This window comes from Anomaloglossus baeobatrachus, chromosome 6 (genome assembly GCF_048569485.1).
Source record: "Anomaloglossus baeobatrachus isolate aAnoBae1 chromosome 6, aAnoBae1.hap1, whole genome shotgun sequence".
Classification (NCBI taxonomy): Eukaryota; Metazoa; Chordata; class Amphibia; order Anura; family Aromobatidae; genus Anomaloglossus; species Anomaloglossus baeobatrachus.
In genome coordinates this window covers 24,042,994-24,063,217 of record NC_134358.1, presented here as the reverse complement: position 1 = coordinate 24,063,217, position 20,224 = coordinate 24,042,994, and the positions used below count along the sequence as shown (strand labels likewise).

General features: G+C 54.6%; 1 protein-coding gene across 2 annotated transcripts in view; it reads right to left on the bottom strand.

Annotated features, from left to right (window-relative positions):
• Positions 1 to 20,224, bottom strand: part of PTK2 (protein tyrosine kinase 2) — a 184,458-nt gene that overhangs the window by 153,728 nt on the left and 10,506 nt on the right. The window lies entirely within an intron of this gene.

Here is a 20,224-nt window from a genome sequence, read left to right as displayed (position 1 = left end):
TTAATTACACATAACGTTTAGTCAGCGTGCCTGAAATCTGCACCAGTCCTTATAGGTGGGGAGGGGTTGGGAGCAAGAAGGTGGGGTGGGGTACAGTGAAAAAATTAGGGGGTGGGGGGGGGGGGGGGGGGGAGTATCGAGCGAGGAGGTGAGGGGGGAGGGCGACGAGCGAGGAGGTGAGGGGGGAGGGCGACGAGCGAGGAGGTGAGGGGGGAGGGCGACGAGCGAGGAGGTGAGGGGGGAGAGGGCGACGAGCGAGGAGGTGAGGGGGGAGGGCGACGAGCGAGGAGGTGAGGGGGGGAGGGCGACGAGCGAGGAGGTGAGGGGGGAGGGCGACGAGCGAGGAGGTGAGGGGGGGAGGGCGACGAGCGAGGAGGTGAGGGGGGAGGGCGACGAGCGAGGAGGTGAGGGTGACGAGCGACGAGCGAGGAGGTGAGGGGGGAGGGTGACGAGCGAGGAGGTGAGGGGGGAGGGTGACGAGCGAGGAGGTGAGGGGGGAGGGTGACGAGCGAGGAGGTGAGGGGGGAGGGTGACGAGCGAGGAGGTGAGGGGGGAGGGTGACGAGCGAGGAGGTGAGGGGGGGAGGGTGACGAGCGAGGAGGTGAGGGTGACGAGCGAGGAGGTGAGGGGGGAGGGTGACGAGCGACGAGCGAGGAGGTGAGGGTGACGAGCGAGGAGGTGAGGGTGACGAGCGAGGAGGTGAGGGGGGAGGGTGACGAGCGACGAGGTGAGGGTGACGAGCGAGGAGGTGAGGGGGGAGGGTGACGAGCGACGAGCGAGGAGGTGAGGGTGACGAGCGAGGAGGTGAGGGGGGAGGGTGACGAGCGACGAGCGAGGAGGTGAGGGTGACGAGCGACGAGCGAGGAGGTGAGGGTGACGAGCGAGGAGGTGAGGGGGGGAGGGTGACGAGCGAGGAGGTGAGGGGGGGAGGGTGACGAGCGAGGAGGTGAGGGGGGGAGGGTGACGAGCGAGGAGGTGACGGGGGAGGGTGACGAGCGAGGAGGTGACGGGGGAGGGTGACGAGCGAGGAGGTGAGGGTGACGAGCGAGGAGGTGAGGGTGACGAGCGAGGAGGTGAGGGTGACGAGCGAGGAGGTGAGGGGGGAGGGTGACGAGCGAGGAGGTGAGGGGGAGGGGGGAGGGTGACGAGCGAGGAGGTGAGGGTGACGAGCGAGGAGGTGAGGGGGGAGGGTGACGAGCGAGGAGGTGAGGGGGGAGGGTGACGAGCGAGGAGGTGAGGGGGGAGGGTGACGAGCGAGGAGGTGAGGGGGGAGGGTGACGAGCGAGGAGGTGAGGGGGGAGGGTGACGAGCGAGGAGGTGAGGGGGGGAGGGTGACGAGCGAGGAGGTGAGGGGGGAGGGTGACGAGCGAGGAGGTGAGGGGGGAGGGTGACGAGCGAGGAGGTGAGGGGGGAGGGTGACGAGCGAGGAGGTGAGGGGGGAGGGTGACGAGCAAGGAGGGGAGGGTGACGAGCGAGGAGGTGAGGGGGGGAGGGTGACGAGCGAGGAGGTGAGGGGGGGAGGGTGACGAGCGAGGAGGTGAGGGGGGAGGGTGACGAGCGAGGAGGTGAGGGGGGAGGGGAACAAATGAGAAGGTGAGGGGGGAACAAACGAGGTGAGGGGGGGAACAAACGAGAAGGTGAGGGGGGGGACAAACGAGAAGGTGAGGGGGGGGGACAAACGAGAAGGTGAGGGGGGAACAAACGAGAAGGTGAGGGGGGAACAAACGAGAAGGTGAGGGGGGAACAAACGAGAAGGTGAGGGGGGAACAAACGAGAAGGTGAGGGGGGAACAAACGAGAAGGTGAGGGGGGGACAAACGAGAAGCTGAGGGGGGGGAACAAACGAGAAGGTGAGGGGGGGAACAAACGAGAAGGTGAGGGGGGGAACAAACGAGAAGGTGAGGGGGGGAACAAACGAGAAGGTGAGGGGGGGAACAAACGAGAAGGTGAGGGGGGGAACAAACGAGAAGGTGAGGGGGGGAACAAACGAGAAGGTGAGGGGGGGGAACAAACGAGAAGGTGAGGGGGGGGGAACAAACGAGAAGGTGAGGGGGGGGGAACAAACGAGAAGGTGAGGGGGGGGGAACAAACGAGAAGGTGAGGGGGGGGGAACAAACGAGAAGGTGAGGGGGGGAACAAACGAGAAGGTGAGGGGGGGGAACAAACGAGAAGGTGAGGTGGGGGAACAAACGAGAAGGTGAGGGGGGGGAACAAACGAGAAGGTGAGGGGGGGGAACAAACGAGAAGGTGAGGGGGGGGAACAAACGAGGAGGTGAGGGGGGGGAACAAACAAGGTGAGGGGGGGAACAAACGAGGAGGTGAGGGGGGGGAACAAACGAGGAGGTGAGGGGGGGGAACAAACGAGGAGGTATGGGGGGGGAACAAACGAGGAGGTGAGGGGGGGGGAACAAACGAGGAGGTGAGGGGGGGAACAAACGAGGAGGTGAGGGGGGGAACAAACGAGGAGGTGAGGGGGGGAACAAACGAGGAGGTGAGGGGGGAACAAACGAGGTGAGGGGGGAACAAACGAGGAGGTGAGGGGGGGGAACAAACGAGGAGGTGAGGGGGGGGAACAAACGAGGAGGTGAGGGGGGGGAACAAACGAGGAGGTGAGGGGGGGGGAACAAACGAGGAGGTGAGGGGGGGGAACAAACGAGGAGGTGAGGGGGGGGAACAAACGAGGAGGTGAGGGGGGGAACAAACGAGGAGGTGAGGGGGGGGACAAACGAGGAGGTGAGGGGGGGAACAAACGAGGAGGTGAGGGGGGAACAAACGAGGAGGTGAGGGGGGAACAAACGAGGAGGTGAGGGGGGAACAAACGAGGAGGTGAGGGGGGGGAGCAAACGAGGAGGTGAGGGGGGGAACAAACGAGGAGGTGAGTGGGGGAACAAACGAGGAGGTATGGGGGGGAGCAAACGAGGAGGTGAGGGGGGGAACAAACGAGGAGGTGAGGGGGGGAGCAAACGAGGAGGTGAGGGGGGGAACAAACGAGGAGGTGAGGGGGGGAACAAACGAGGAGGTGAGGGGGGGAACAAACGAGGAGGTGAGTGGGGGAACAAACGAGGAGGTGAGGGGGGGAGCAAACGAGGAGGTGAGGGGGGGAGCAAACGAGGAGGTATGGGGGGGAGCAAACGAGGAGGTGAGGGGGGGGGACAAACGAGGAGGTGAGGGGGGAGGGACAAACGAGGAGGTGAGGGGGGAGAACAAACGAGGAGGTGAGGGGGGAGAACAAACGAGGTGGTGAGGGGGGGGAACAAACGAGGAGGTGAGGGGGGGAACAAACGAGGAGGTGAGGGGGGGAACAAACGAGAAGGCGAGGGGGGTAACAAACGAGAAGGCGAGGGGGAGGAACAAACAAGAAGGTGAGGGGGTAACAAACGAGAAGGTGAGGGGGGGAACAAACGAGAAGGTGAGGGGGGTTAATGAGAAATAATCTGGGGGTTTATTGAGTGAGAAAAGTTGAGAGTGGGATGGAGGCGAGAGAGAAGAGGGAAAAGGATAAAAGAGAAATAAAGAGAAAGTAGAAAAAAGAAAGCATAAAAGAAAAAAAAAAGGGAAAGAGAGAACTAAAGACCGATGAGAGCCTAGACAGCAGTACCACAGCATTAGTGCCGCTCCTCGTGTGTGCACAGCGCTCACTGAACCGCAATCTGAGCTCAGCATTACACAGACCAGAACCCGACAGCAGCAGGACAAGGAGGGCGCTGGACGGAGCCGCGCACGGCTACAAGCCTGGCATTTCCTCGAAGGCTCCAGCGTCCGCTTCCCTTTGTGCTCCCCCTTTTCTGGCAGCTGAATCACAGGGAGGACGGTGATGCAGGAAGCGGAGCACAAGGAGGAGCGAAGTCACCCAGACAGCAAATACCCGGGAGCAGGAAGCGTGTGCAACATGATAGCGCAGGGACCTGCAGGCCAGCACCAGGGAGCACAGCCCCATCACCAACTGCCCACAGCAGGCACAAGAGGATCCGCTCCAACCAGCCTACACGAAGCCAGAACAGCAACACAGGGAAGAAACGCAGCGGAAACAGCCTCTATAGTCTATACTGACATAGAAGAATATAACTGCTACAATACTGCCCCCTATGTACAGGAATACAACTACTATAATACTGCCCCCTATGTACTGGAATACAACTACTATAATACTGCCCCCTATGTACAGGAATACAACTACTATAATACTGCCCCTATGTACAAGAATATAACTACTATAATACTGCCCCTATGTACAAGAATATAACTACTATAATACTGCCCCCTATGTACAAGAATATAACTACTATAATACTGCCCCCTATGTACAAGAATATAACTACTATAATACTGCCCCCTATGTACAAGAATATAACTACTATAATACTGCTCCTATGTACAAGAATATAACTACTATAATACTGCCCCTATGTACAAGAATATAACTACTATAATACTGCCCCCTATGTACAAGAATATAACTACTATAATACTGCCCCCTATGTACAAGAATATAACTACTATAATACTGCCCCCTGTGTACAAGAATATAACTATAATAACACTGGTATGAACAGAGAATATTCTTTTACTGTATAATTCACAGCATAACATATTTGTAACAGTGACAGTTACTTTTCAACACCTAAATAACTTCATTTGTCCCGAGCTCTCACACCTTTACACCATGAGAGGCTGCATATTTGTGTCTAAAACAAATAATACCGCCATGTCATTACAGGCCCATGAAATCTCTAAGTTAAGACTTCCACAGAGCAGATCAGAGAACGAGAAATCACTGCAAAAATGATATCAAAGCCTGAAGTTCAGCCTCCTCTACAGAGCATATATGACCGCCACCCAGCTTTTCCTGGAATTTGCAGAGTCATGGGATAGATGGGTGGGTGATGAGCAACATAAAAAGCAACTGATCAGAGATGACTTATTACTACCGCAGCTTGTAAAGCAAAAGAGGTCACAGAAACTGTAGGACTGAACAAGAATTTATATCTGAGCAGAAGGAAGTTGGGGTGCAAGAGTAACCTGGATGAGTCACCCAGAGAGCGCACTTCCCCAAAAACTGGCCAGCACCTGATGAAGAACCGGGAAATGATCACTTGTCTATATGCGTCTCACCATGAAAAAAACGACAGGGCGCAACGACAGGGCGCAACGACAGGGCGCAACGACAGGGCGCAACGACAGGGCGCAACGACAGGGCGCAACGACAGGGCGCAACGACAGGGCGCAACGACAGGGCGCAACGACAGGGCGCAACGACAGGGCGCAACGACAGGGCGCAACGACAGGGCGCAACGACAGGGCGCAACGACAGGGCGCAACGACAGGGCGCAACGACAGGGCGCAACGACAGGGCGCAACGACAGGGCGCAACGACAGGGCGCAACGACAGGGCGCAACGACAGGGCGCAACGACAGGGCGCAACGACAGGGCGCAACGACAGGGCGCAACGACAGGGCGCAACGACAGGGCGCAACGACAGGGCGCAACGACAGGGCGCAACGACAGGGCGCAACGACAGGGCGCAACGACAGGGCGCAACGACAGGGCGCAACGACAGGGCGCAACGACAGGGCGCAACGACAGGGCGCAACGACAGGGCGCAACGACAGGGCGCAACGACAGGGCGCAACGACAGGGCGCAACGACAGGGCGCAACGACAGGGCGCAACGACAGGGCGCAACGACAGGGCGCAACGACAGGGCGCAACGACAGGGCGCAACGACAGGGCGCAACGACAGGGCGCAACGACAGGGCGCAACGACAGGGCGCAACGACAGGGCGCAACGACTACAGTTTTTCCGGATAAAGTTGTCTGACTTTGTTGCAATGTATCAGATTTTAGTTTGGGGTCTGGTTGGGGGGGGGGGGGGGGGGTCACAATTTTACATGGGTGCTGAGGAGCACTGAGTGGCACAGTCAGCGGCGGGGGGACTTCATGTTGCGTCGTGTCAATTACACAACCAGAGGGGGGGGGGGGGGGTAGAGCATGTCGTCAGCTCCTAATACAGGAAAAGGCGATCCCCGTCCTCATCCTACAGGAGGGAAATCGGAGCAACATCCTGCGCTGCACACACAGCACACAGTGCTCCGGTACCCGCTGCCAGCACGGTGCCACCCTGCAGAGGCTTGGGAGACTGTCTCATTATGACTGATGGATGCCCTCCGCTAATAACGGAGTGTTACGCACACTGCACAGATCCTGGCCGGCTTCAAAAGCAGTGCTTACAAGCTTAAAATAGAAAACAGCTTGTAAGCACTTCACTTTTCCTGCTGCCCAGTAGCAGTGGTCGGTGTCCAAGGCAACAAACTAATCAAAAATGTTATCATTTTAATAATTAAAACAGTAAATTACAAGTTTGTTTGTATTTACAATCACTATCCGATATTCCCATTTATTAAGATGGGAATAACCCTTTCATAACCCGACTACATTGTATTCTAAAGAATCACTTGGGTCAGAACTGATACATTGTGTCCAGCCCGTTGCAAAGAAAGGAGGGGGGCACCATCAGGTCATGCTCAGCCCCCTCAATCTCTGATAATTGGCATTGTTTTTGCCTGAAGTGCCCCTTTAATGAAGACCTGTAAGTAGGGCAGAAGTGACCAGCGTTTGCTCTTATTTTATTCCCGCTGCAGTCAGGTATTAACTTTACATTCACCATACGGTTCCAGAGATATCGGCCAATTTATCTATAGCCAATTTGTATGGTCTTTATCACGGCCCCCTGCGGCCCATGGAAAGGACCCGGTGGTCTCCATGTCTAGAGAGATTCCGACGTCAGCATTTCCCTGGGATGTGACCACCTCAGAGGTGGCAGAGGAGTCATCCCATAGGGTATTCTGGGGTCCGCCGGCATATTCATTCCCCAGGCTCGGGAGACTGCTGTATGGAGGTGGAGGACGCGGCCCTGGATAAAGAGATTTCCAGCAGTGACCTGAGCCGTGATCAGACGTCCGCAGCTCGGCTATGCTGGGGTGGGGAATAGCATGACTCCTGGCTGTACGGGGTAGTCACACATGGTATAGTCATAAGGCCGAGCTGTGGTTTTCAGGAGGAATTCCTCGAACGCCACCAAATCCTAGAGCAGCCGGAGGACAGGATGACTTCATGGACGGGAGACGTCTGCGAGGATGGGAAGTCTCACGTGCCCTTCCGGATTACTCTATCCCTGCCTTACAGCCATAAAAAGGGGACTGACCCGACCGGTTTACACTGCAGACTAATGGGGATATTGCCTGCCTGCATTCTTAGGCTAGGTTCACACAACTGTTGTTTTGCTTCAATCAGGTCCGTTGTGGCGACGCAATGACGGATCCATGGTTTTTTAGGCTAGGTTCACATTTGCGTTATGCGTTAAAATGTATCGGTCACAATCCGCGGCTCTGGTTAACAACGGCATCCGTTTAGCGGATTCCGTTGTGTCCCATAGACTTGTATTGGTGGCGGATTGCGACTGATGACCTTGAGTTGCCTCCGCTGCGTCGCAGTCAGTCGTTTATTGACTGACCGCCAGGCGGGAGCAATGCAGATTGTAATGTTTTTCTGGCCGTCAAAATTAACGCGCCGCGCAGGAATCAGTCAAGCTTGTAATGGATGTCTATGGTGCTGGATTCCGTCATAATCCGTCTTACAACGGAATCCAGTGCTGGATTCCGTCATGCTCTACTGAGCATGCCCAGCATGTTTGGCACACCCACTGGGCTGTCCCAAACACAAACGGATCATGACTGATCTGTCAAAAACGGACGCATAGCGGATGTAACGGACGCGACGGATCAGTTTTTTCACAGGATTCCTGTGAAAAACACATCCGTTGCGTCAGTTGACATCTAAAAAACAACTGATCCGTTGCTGATGGACCTGACTGATTTATAACAACGGAAATGTGAACCTAGCCTTAGGCTAAGTTCACATTTCCGTTATTTTGCATCAGTCACATGCGTTGCTTGAAGCATGTGACTGATGCGCTGTACAACGGATGACAAAGAACAGAATTTTCTTTGTCGGACTCCGTTGTGTGCGGGGGGCGGAGCGAGAGGGGGCGGAGTTCAGGGTGGATGGAGCCGAGCGAGGCCATGGCACTGAGGACATCAGTGCCGCGGGGACTGCAGGGTTGGGGACAGGTGAGTGAGTGAGTGAGTGAGTGAGTGAGTGTGTGAGTGAGTGAGTGAGTGAGAGAGAGAGAGTGTGTGTGTGTGTACATGCTGAGTGCGGGAGGGGGCGGAGCCGAGCGGGGAAGTGTTGGGCTCCGTGCACAGCCAGGGTAAATATCGGGTAAAAGCAAAGCCCTTTTTGCTTGGTTACCCGATATTTATCTTGCATACCAGCATACACCGCTTAGCGCTGGCTCCCTGCACAGGTAACCACTGTAAATATCGGGTAACTAACCAAAGCGCATTGCTTGGTTACCCGATGTTTATCCTGATTACGGGGGCAGGGAGCCAGAGAGCGCATGCGCAGCAAAATCCTACGGATTGCGCTGCTCAAAAAATGTTACAGGCTGCGTTGCTCCCGCCCGGCGGTCAGTTAAAAGACGACTGACCGCGACGCAGCGGATGCAACGCAGCATCATCAGTCACAATCCGTCACTAATAGAAGTCTATGGGGAAAAACTGGATTCCTGCAAAATATTTTGCAAGACACCGTAATTCACAGGATTCCGTTCACAGGAATCCTGTGAAAAAACTGATCCGTCATTTCTGTTAGGCTAGTTTCACACTTGCGTTGGGCGAAATCCACTGGGTCCGTTGCTGCGTCGTTTTGATGCATCCGTTATTTTTGTGGTGTCAACGGATCCGTTATTTCACAGTAATCCGTTAGCTGATTCCAGTGAAATAACGGACCGTTGCATCCGTTTGTCGTCCGTCTAACGGAATCCGTCGGCTCTGTTTGTTTTTTTTCTTTTCTCATTTTTTTCATTCTGGGCATGCTCAGTAGAAATTAGCGGAATCCAGCAGCGGATTCCGTTGTTAAGCACTTGGCAACGGAATCCGCTACCATATGGAAACATTAAAAATTTTAACGGAAGCAACGGATTTCGCTGGTTGGCGTCATTTTGACGCAAGCATTTAACGTTACATTCAGCATTGCTTCCGCTCGGCAGAAGCAACAGAGCGCCAGCCAACGGAAGCAACGCAGGTACTTTTGGCACAATCCGTCATCAATGTAAGTCTATGGGAAACAGCGGAAACAGCGGAATCCGTTAACGTTAGCAGAAATCAGATCACATACAGAACCAACATGGGTCGCTCCAGCCGAAGATCTATAGAGTCACTCATACGTCTCCATATATCCTGGATCTTGAAACAGGGGGTCGGAGGTCACGTTTTGAGGGACCACGTGCACCTCTCAGTACGGTGCAATGAAGCGCCTCCAGTGTGTGATCTTTGGTGGCCATATCCTTCTCTATATCTGCAGTCAAAAGGCTTCATTCTTCACCATTTTAAGATCTCTGCTTGCTGCATCCAAAGCTGACAGCCTCAAAATGTGCAAAAGTGTGAACCTCACCCACAGATCTTGTCCCTCCCCCCCATGTGAAGCACTGGCGGCTCGGAGCTTTTTGGGAAGTCATTCGTACCCTTCAGCTGTAGTTCTTTTTCAAATTAATTCACATTTTTCCCCATAAATAGCGCCACCCATGTGAATGGCCAAGTTTGGTATTGCAAGTCAGTCTTGTTCTGCTAAATTCTAGACACAACCCCTGGGCTAAGGTAGAGCAGTTATAATGCATATACCCCCTTTTTACTTCTCTCTGGTCATGAAAGGGTCAAAGACGAGTTTATAAACGTCCCTGTGCTGTGCTCTGCGCGGTCTGTGCGCGGCCTCCGTGTAGACAGGTAGTGTTTATCGGCTCACAGACCGTCCCTGTAATAAGCACATGGAGCGCAGCATCTGCTCCCACTATTATACTGCTAATTATACACATACCCGAGACAATAGACAGAACATGGCGAGAAAGAACAGAAACATGAAAAGAAGGAGGGAGGGTATAAAAGGGACAGGCAAGTCCATACCTCTTCATGACAAATGTATTTGCAGTTTATTGCTCCCTGTTATCAGCCAGTGCAGGCCGGGGGGTGGGGAAGGGGGACTGACCGCAACGTCCTTCAATAGGAAAACAGGAAGAGCACAAATCCCACGATCACAACTTTATGTCCCACATGTCCGGTGCGGAGAACACAGACCTCAACGTCAAAGCCAGCAGCGACCGGCCTTATAAATGCTGCATTCACTCAATAGCCAGAGAGCACAAGACATCACCAGACCCAAAACATGACGATTAATCCCTACAGGGTCTGTACAGATTAGAATATATTATCCATATACGGAACAGAATCTGTATGTACACACTACTCCTGCATTATACTCCAGAGCTGCACTCACTGTGTACATACATTACTGATCCTGTGCTACATCATGTATTATACTCCAGAGCTGCACTCACTATTCTGCTGCTGCAGTCACTGTGTACATACATTAGATTACTGATCCTGTACTGATCCTGAGTTACCTCCTGTATTATACTCCACAGCTGCACTCACTATTCTGCTGGTGCAGTCACTGTGTACATACATTACATTACTGATCCTGTACTGATCCTGAGTTACATCCTGTATTATACTCCAGAGCTGCACTCACTATTCTGCTGCAGCAGTCACTGTGTACATACATTACATTACTGATCCTGAGTTACCTCCTGTATTATACCCCAGAGCTGCACTCACTATTCTGCTGGTGCAGTCACTGTGTACATACATTACTGATCCTGAGTTACCTCCTGTATTATACTCCAGAGCTGCACTCACTATCCTGCTGCTGCAGTCACTGTGTAAATACATTACATTACTGATCCTGAGTTACCTCCTATATTATATTCCAGAGCTGCACTCACTATTCTGCTTATTCTGCTGGTGCACTCACTGTGTACATACATTAAATTACTGATCCTGTGCTACATCTTATATTATATTCCAGAGCTGCACTCACTATTCTGCTGGTGCAGTCACTGTGTACATACATTACTGATCCTGTACTGATCCTGAGTTACCTCCTGTATTATACTCCACAGCTGCACTCACTATTCTGCTGCTGCAGTCACTGTGTACATACATTACATTACTGATCCTGAATTACGTCCTATATTATATTCCAGAGCTGCACTCACTATTCTGCTGGTGCAGTCACTGTGTACATACATTACTGATCCTGAGTTACCTCCTGTATTATACTCCAGAGCTGCACTCACTATACAGTGGACATATATTACATTGGTTACATGATTAAATGGCAAATGTGATTTAAAGCTAATTTTCCTGATAAACACTTTAAAAATATAAATCAGCAGAACAAACTGTATATAAAACTGAACAAGCAGGGGTGCTGGGAGATTTTAGCACTGAAGGCTGTAGAATAGTGAATGCAGCTCTCGAGTATAACAATTTGTACGCAGGAGTGAGCATAAAGTCATTGATGCTGAATATTTCTATTTTCTCCGATGGTTTATTTCTGTTTTGTTTGTATCAAATTCCAGTAGATAATAGAGCGCTCTGTATATATAAACAAAACGCAAATCCCACCCGGATGAGTGGGGTCGGGTCGACCGGACCGCTCATTTCCAGATTATGCTGCAGTACAACTATCATGTGAACAGGAACAAAGGAAGATCCCAGAGGTCGTCTCCGTCCCTCAAAAAGCATGAAGTCACAAATGTACAAGATACAGTCAGTGCTGAAAACCCCAGCATCATCATCGGAGAGACCGCCAGTGGCCCTCTCCCCCATCCACAGTGTGAGTGGCAGCGGCCATCCCCCCATCAATAGTGCAAACGGCAGCGTCCCCCTCACCACTCCATCAATAGTATGAGCAGCAGCAGCGGCCCCCTCCCCTCCCAATAGTACGAGCGGCAGCAGCCCCCTTCTCTCCCCACCATCAATAATATGAGCGCCCCCCCCCCCCCCATCAATAGTACGAGCGGCAGCAGCCCTTTCCCCCCCATCAATAGTACGAGCGTCAGCGGCCCCCTTCTCTCCCCACCATCAATAATATGAGTAGCCCCCTTCCCCTCCCCATCAATAGTACGAGTGGCAGCAGCCCTTTCCCCCCCATCAATAGTACGAGCGTCAGCGGCCCCCTTCTCTCCCCACCATCAATAATATGAGCGCCCCCCATCAATAGTACGAGAGGCAGCGGCCCCCCTCCCCACCCCCATCAATAGTACGAGCGTCAGCGGCCCCCTTCTCTCACCACCATCAATAATATGAGCATCCCCCTCCCCCCATATCAATAGCACGCGAGCGGCAGAGGCCCCCTTAAACCCCCACCAATAGTACAAGCGGCAGAGGCCCCCTTCCACCCCCACCAATAGTACGAGCGTCAGCGGCCCCGTTCCCCCCCCACCAATAGTACGAGCGGCAGCGGCCCCCTTCCCCCCCCCCATCAATAGTACGAGCGGCGGCAGCGGCCCCCTTCCCCCCATCAATAGTACGAGCAGCGGCAGCGGCCCCCTCCCCCCCCATCAATAGTACGAGCGGCAGCGGCAGACTCCCCCCCCCCCCATCAATAGTACGAGCGGCAGCAGCAGACTTCCCCCCCCATCAATAGTACGAGCGGCAGCTGCCCCCCTTCTCCCCACATCAACAGTACGAGCGGCAGCCTCCCCCCCCATTAATAGTACAAGCGGCAGCAACCCCCTTCTCTCCCCATTATCAATAATACGAGCGGTAGCAAGCAGCCCCCTTACGCCTCACCATCAATAATACGATCGGCAATCGCCCACCTTCTCCTTGCCCCTTCCCCCTCCAATCAATAGTATGGACAGCTGCCCCCATCAATAGTACGAGCGGGCAGTGGTCCCCTTCCCCCATTAATAGTACAAGCGGCAGCAACCCCCTTCTCTCCCCATTATCAATAATACGAGCGGTAGCAAGCAGCCCCCTTACGCCTCACCATCAATAATACGATCGGCAATCGCCCACCTTCTCCTTGCCCCTTCCCCCTCCAATCAATAGTATGGACAGCTGCCCCCATCAATAGTACGAGCGGGCAGTGGTCCCCTTCCCCCATCAACAGTACAAGCGGTAGCGGCCTCCCTTCTCTCCCCCCCATTCAATAATACGAGCGGCAGTGGCCCCCTTCTCTTCCCCCCCATCAATAGTACAAGCAGCAGCGGGCCCCTCTCGCATCAATAGTGCGATCGATAGCAGGCCCTCTCACCCCATGAATAGGGTGAGCGTCAGCAGCGAAATCCCCCATCAATAGGGCGAGCGGCAGCAGCCCCCCTGTCCCCCATCAATAGTACAAGAAGCAGTAGCCCCACTCCACATCAAGAGTGTGAGCAGCAGCAGCGGCCCCCTCCTCCCCCCATCAATAGAGTCAATAGTGAGTTGAGCAGCGTCTTCCCATCAATAGTGTGAGTTTCACAATCCCCCCCATCCCCAATAGTTTGAATTGAGCAGTGCCCCCACTTCAATAGTGCGAGTTGACCAGTTCCCCTGCCCGCATCAATGGGGCGAGTACGGCAGCACCCCTCCCCCCCATTCTCAGCAGTGTGAGGTGAGCTGCACCCCTCCCCCCCATTCTCAGTAGTGTGAGGTGAGCAGCACCCCTCCCCCCCATTCTCAGTAGTCAGGTGAGCAGCACCCCTCCCCCCCATTCTCCGTAGTGTGAGGTGAGCTGCACCCCTCCCCCCCATTCTCCGTAGTGTGAGGTGAGCTGCACCCCTCCCCCCATTCTCAGTAGTGTGAGGTGAGCTGCACCCCTCCCCCCATTCTCAGTAGTGTGAGGTGAGCTGCACCCCTCCCCCCCATTCTCCGTAGTGTGAGGTGAGCTGCACCCCTCCCCCCCATTCTCCGTAGTGTGAGGTGAGCAGCACCCCTCCCCCCCCCATTCTCCGTAGTGTGAGGTGAGCTGCACCCCTCCCCCCCATTCTCCGTAGTGTGAGGTGAGCAGCACCCCTCCCCCCCCCATTCTCAATAGTGTGAGGTGAGCAGCACCGCTCCCCCCCCATTCTCAATAGTGTGAGGTGAGCAGCACCCCTCCCCCCCATTCTCAGTAGTGAGGTGAGCAGCACCCCTCCCCCCCATTCTCAGTAGAGGTGAGCAGCACCCCTCCCCCCCATTCTCAGTAGTGTGAGGTGAGCAGCACCGCTCCCCCCCCATTCTCAATAGTGTGAGGTGAGCAGCACCCCTCCCCCCCATTCTCAGTAGTGAGGTGAGCAGCACCCCTCCCCCCCATTCTCAGTAGAGGTGAGCAGCACCCCTCCCCCCCATTCTCAGTAGTGTGAGGTGAGCAGCACCCCTCCCCCCCATTCTCAGTAGAGGTGAGCAGCACCCCTCCCCCCATTCTCAGTAGTGAGGTGAGCAGCACCCCTCCCCCCCATTCTCAGTAGAGGTGAGCAGCAACCCCCCCATTCTCAGTAGTGAGGTGAGCAGCACCCCTCCCCCTCATTCTCAGTAGAGGTGAGCTGCACCCCTCCTCCCCATTCTCAGTAGTGAGGTGAGCAGCACCCCTCCCCCCCATTCTCCGTAGTGTGAGGTGAGCAGCACCCCTCCCCCCCCCCATTCTCAGTAGTGTGAGGTGAGCAGCACCCCTCCCCCCCCATTCTCAATAGTGTGAGGTGAGCAGCACCCCTCCCCCCCATTCTCAGTAGAGGTGAGCAGCACCCCTCCCCCCCCATTCTCAGTAGTGTGAGGTGAGCAGCACCCCTCCCCCCATTCTCAGTAGTGAGGTGAGCAGCACCCCTCCCCCCCATTCTCAGTAGTGTGAGGTGAGCAGCACCCCTCCCCCCATTCTCAGTAGTGAGGTGAGCAGCACCCCTCCCCCCCATTCTCAGTAGTGAGGTGAGCAGCACCCCTCCCCCCCATTCTCAGTAGAGGTGAGCAGCACCCCTCCCCCCATTCTCAGTAGTGTGAGGTGAGCAGCACCCCTCCCCCCATTCTCAGTAGTGTGAGGTGAGCAGCACCCCTCCCCCCCCATTCTCAATAGTGTGAGGTGAGCAGCACCCCTCCCCCCCATTCTCAGTAGTGTGAGGTGAGCAGCACCCCTCCCCCCATTCTCAGTAGAGGTGAGCAGAACCCCTCCCCCCATTCTCAGTAGTGAGGTGAGCCGCACCCCTCCCCCCCATTCTCAGTAGAGGTGAGCAGCAACCCCCCCATTCTCAGTAGTGAGGTGAGCAGCACCCCTCCCCCTCATTCTCAGTAGAGGTGAGCTGCACCCCTCCTCCCCATTCTCAGTAGTGAGGTGAGCAGCACCCCTCCCCCTCATTCTCAGTAGAGGTGAGCTGCACCCCTCCTCCCCATTCTCAGTAGTGAGGTGAGCAGCACCCCTCCCCCCATTCTCAGTAGTGTGAGGTGAGCTGCACCCCTCCCCCCCATTCTCAGTAGTGAGGTGAGCAGCACCCCTCCCCCCATTCTCAGTAGAGGTGAGCAGCACCCCTCCCCCCATTCTCAGTAGTGAGGTGAGCTGCACCCCTCCCCCCCATTCTCAGTAGAGGTGAGCATCACCCCTCCCCCCATTCTCAGTAGAGGTGAGCAGCACCCCTCCCCCCATTCTCAGTAGTGAGGTGAGCAGCACCCCTCCCTCCCATTCTCAGTAGTGAGGTGAGCAGCACCCCTCCCCCCCATTCTCAGTAGTGAGGTGAGCAGCACCCCTCCCCCCCCATTCTCAGTAGTGAGGTGAGCAGCACCCCTCCCCCCCCCATTCTCAGTAGTGAGGTGAGCAGCACCCCCCCCCCATTCTCAGTAGTGAGGTGAGCAGCACCCCTCCCCCCCATTCTCAGTAGTGAGGTGAGCAGCACCCCTCCCCCCCATTCTCAGTAGTGAGGTGAGCAGCACCCCTCCCCCCCCATTCTCAGTAGTGAGGTGAGCAGCACCCCTCCCCCCCATTCTCAGTAGTGAGGTGAGCAGCACCCCCCCCCCCATTCTCAGTAGTGAGGTGAGCAGCACCCCTCCCCCCCCCCCATTCTCAGTAGTGAGGTGAGCAGCACCCCTCCCCCCCCATTCTCAGTAGTGAGGTGAGCAGCACCCCTCCCCCCCATTCTCAGTAGTGAGGTGAGCAGCACCCCTCCCCCCCCCCATTCTCAGTAGTGAGGTGAGCAGCACCCCTCCCCCCCATTCTCAGTAGTGAGGTGAGCAGCACCCCTCCCCCCCATTCTCAGTAGTGAGGTGAGCAGCACCCCCCCCCCATTCTCAGTAGTGAGGTGAGCAGCACCCCTCCCCCCATTCTCAGTAGTGAGGTGAGCAGCACCCCTCCCCCCCCATTCTCAGTAGTGAGGTGAGCAGCACCCCCCCCATTCTCAGTAGTGAGGTGAGCAGCACCCCCCTGGATGTCACCGAGCGGCTGCAGTGTCACCAACATGAGCTGCTCCATTACCATGAGCAACATCAGCAGAAAAAATCAGCATCAATAGCACAATCTACAATTACACAGCAGCAGCGGCGACATCTGCCCCGAGGCTACATCACATCCTCACACTGTCCACAAAACCTGTCCATTCCAAACCAAAAATGACGTCCTCCAGCAAAGAAGCAGCAACGACCGCTAAAACCGCAGCAACGACCGCTAAAACCGCAGCAAATAATCAGCTAAATAATCTACAGGTCACACATCGGTACGAGATTCTGCAGGATTTCCGGTGTTGCGGCCGTCACCCCTCCGTTCTCCCACCCAGACGTCTTGCACAATATTTATTAGTGCGTCCCCGTCCCCCGAGGTTCCTCACCTGTAATTTGTCAAACAATATTCAATAAAAAGAACACAAATTGGGTGGTAATAAATACGGCGCAGTCTTCACCGGCTCCTAATCTGATTACTCCATGTTTCTGGGAAGCTGCACATAAAGATTCACTGATGATTCATATTTCTGATAGGAAGAGACAAGCGAGCTGACGAGCAAGCAACAAGGAAAGTCATCATTACCGGCACCTCCTGGGATAACAGAAGCCGATTAATATAGAGCCGGGGATAAGAGGGATGAGGTCCACCCTACAAAAGGTGGTCGATCCCCAGCACCCTAATTATCAACAGTGTATCACGGACACAGGGCTCATCCGTGACCAATAATCCCCACAAATCAGCAATGGACGGATAGACGGGGTGCAGCGGCCAAAGTGAGCACCTAAATCGGCAGCAAAATTACTGGCGAGAAGCCGCAATATCACGAAATATCAAAATGTCCCCAACAGAGGACAATAACTAGGGCAGTAAATAAATAAACTCCATGACAGGTAAGAAATAAATGGCCCTTAACAGGGGATGCTTAGCACAAAAAAGGCTGGAGTGTCTACCATGCCGAGTATACCCTCTCTATATATTCAACATCCCAACGTGTTTCCTCCCTCCTTTGGGCTTCATCAGGGGTAGGGGGACTAATACAGTGCTTAGAAAAGGCCACCTGAAGGAGCCTTCATCCAAAGATTAAGCATGTCCGGAAACTGAGGGCCACTAATCCACGTTAGGCATGAAGCGGGGTCCCATCTGCCACCCCCCGAGCTGCAATGAGCTGGGATCAAGTAAGAGTTGGGTAATGAACTTCCAACGATCAAGGATGAATAAGGAAACAAATATTGGGTGGAATTCAAATTACCATATTTTCCGGTTTGTAAGAAGCACTTTTTCCCCCAAAACTGGGGGGGGAATGGGGTTGCGTCTTACAAACCGCATATGCCTTACCGGGGAGGCAGTGGTGGCTCAGGGTCGGTGATACGGAGGGCTCTGAAGGGGCGGCACTGCAGTGGAGCAGCTCAGGAAAGTCAGTGTGTCGCAGCAGAGGATTGGCGATACTGCAGAGGACGCCACTGATCTGCTGGCCGACTCTGAGAAGGTGACGTCACGACTCAAGAGGGTCAGCGATACTGTGTACTTGTGGGGTGTCATCGCGGCGGGCACCATTGATCTGCCGACGGACTGCTTTGATTTGCTGGCGGTTGACACGATGGACTTCAAGAAAATGGCCGTGGAGGCCAATCTCTGCACGCGCCACCTCAGTGGCCATTTCTTGAAGTCCATCACGTCAACCGCTGGTGATTCAATGGAGCCCACAATCCGCCCGTAGATCAATGATGCTTGCCACCATGACACCCCACAAGCTCGCAGTATCGCCGACCCTTCACACAGTGACCTTCTTGAGCCGCGACATCCCCTCCTCCGAGCCCACAGCATCACCAACCCTCTTGAGCCACGACAGCCCCTGCTATGAGCCTGCAGCATTGCTGACCCTCCTGAGCCGCAACATCCCCCCCTCCGAGCCCACAGCATTGCCAACACTCCTGAGCTGTGACACACCCTCATCCGAGCCCGCAGCATTGCTGACCCTCCTGAGCCGCTCGCCCCCTCCTCCGAGCCCACAGCATCACCAACCCTCTTGAGCTACGACACCCCCTGCTACGAGCCTGCAGCATTGCTGACCCTCCTGAGCCGCAACATCCCCCCCCCCCCTCCGAGCCCACAGTATCACCGACCCTCCTGAGCCGCGACATCCCCTTCTCCGCGCGCACAGCATCGCCGACCCTCCTGAGCTGTGACACACCCTCATCCGAGCCCACAGCATTGCGGACCCTCCTGGGCCGCTCGCCCCCTCCTCTGAGCCAACAGCATTGCTGACCCTCCTGAGCCCCGACATCCCCTCCTCCGAGCCCACAACACTGCTGACCCTCCTGAGCCGCAATACCCCTCCTCCGAGCCCACAGCATCACCGAACCTCTTGAGCCGCGACACCCTCTCGTCTGAGCCCGCAGCATCTCTGCCCCTGCCTCCTGAAACCTTCCTGAGCTGCACCACCATCACCGCTGCCCCTGGTGAGCTAATATAAAAGGCACTAGAATTGTAAGACGGACCCTCATTTTAAATGGTAAAAAATGTTTTCCTATTTTCCGCTTTCAAATTTGGGGTGCGTCTAATAATCCGGTGCGTCTTATAAAACGAAAAATACGGTAATTGGCAAGGACTGTGACAGGAGTGATCGCAAGCTCTCCCAATGATTGAATCAAGAAGACGGAGTATGGGGGTACAGCGCTCTTCCAATGTTCGGATGCTGGAAGAACTGAAAATGAGGAGCTATGGAGCTCTTGCAATTATTGGATACGAGAAGAATTGAGACTGGGGGCTATGGAGCTCCTGCAATGATTGGATACGGGAAGAATTGAGACTGGGGGCTATGGAGCTCCTGCAATGATTGGATACGGGAAGAATTGAGACTGGGGGGCTATGGAGCTCCTGCAATGATTGGATACGGGAAGAATTGAGACTGGGGGGCTATGGAGCTCCTGTAATGATTGGATACGGGAAGAATTGAGACTGGGGGGCTATGGAGCTCCTGCAATGATTGGATACGGGAAGAATTGAGACTGGGGGGCTATGGAGCTCCTGCAATGATTGGATACGGGAAGAATTGAGACTGGGGGGCTATGGAGCTCTCCCAATGACACATGGGTGAAGTGGGGGAGGGGGGAGATTCAGAGCTCTTAATATCACAGGTCTGCAAGGGTAAAATTGTTTGAAAAGATATAATTTTTATATATATATATACACCTTTGATCACTGAACTCAGCAAAAATAGCAAAAAAACTTCCATCTTGTACAGGTTTTTTTCCCCCACAAACCCTGACTCCATAGGCCCAACGAGCCACAGCTCGAAATAAACAATTTAGTCATGGACTTGGACCTGAATTCTGCAGAACTTTTAGGCTCTAAACTAAAGGAAAAGACCCTGCTCGCTCCTGGTGCCTGTTTATCATGGTACAGAAGCAGAGAAAACAAATTCCCTCCATATTTTTCTCAAGGTTTAGTTTATCGTAGTGAAGTTCCTGGAGGATGGAAAAATGGAACATTGAGTACAATGTGAGCGACTGGTGACTCTTTATTGATTCATCCAAAACAGAAAAGAAGTCTAAAAACTGCAACTGTACAATGGCATAAGTACAGTGTGCTTCACTGCCTGGAGGGCATTCTGTGCACTTGAAGGAAAACTGGGAGAATGCATGACACGACCTACGTCATCCACACTAGCCGGCATTTAGGTCCCGCAGGACCTCAATGCCGGCTAGTGTGGATGACGTAGGAGGCTTCATGCACCCAGGCTTCAGAAGGAGGACAAAAATATCCAAAAGAGGAGGCGCCGGTACCGGAGACATCAATCCAAAGGGTCTGCACTGCACCGCCCCTTAGGTGAGTATTAGAAAGTGTTGTTTTTGCATTCTACACAGTGGCCGGGGCTCTTATATACAGCA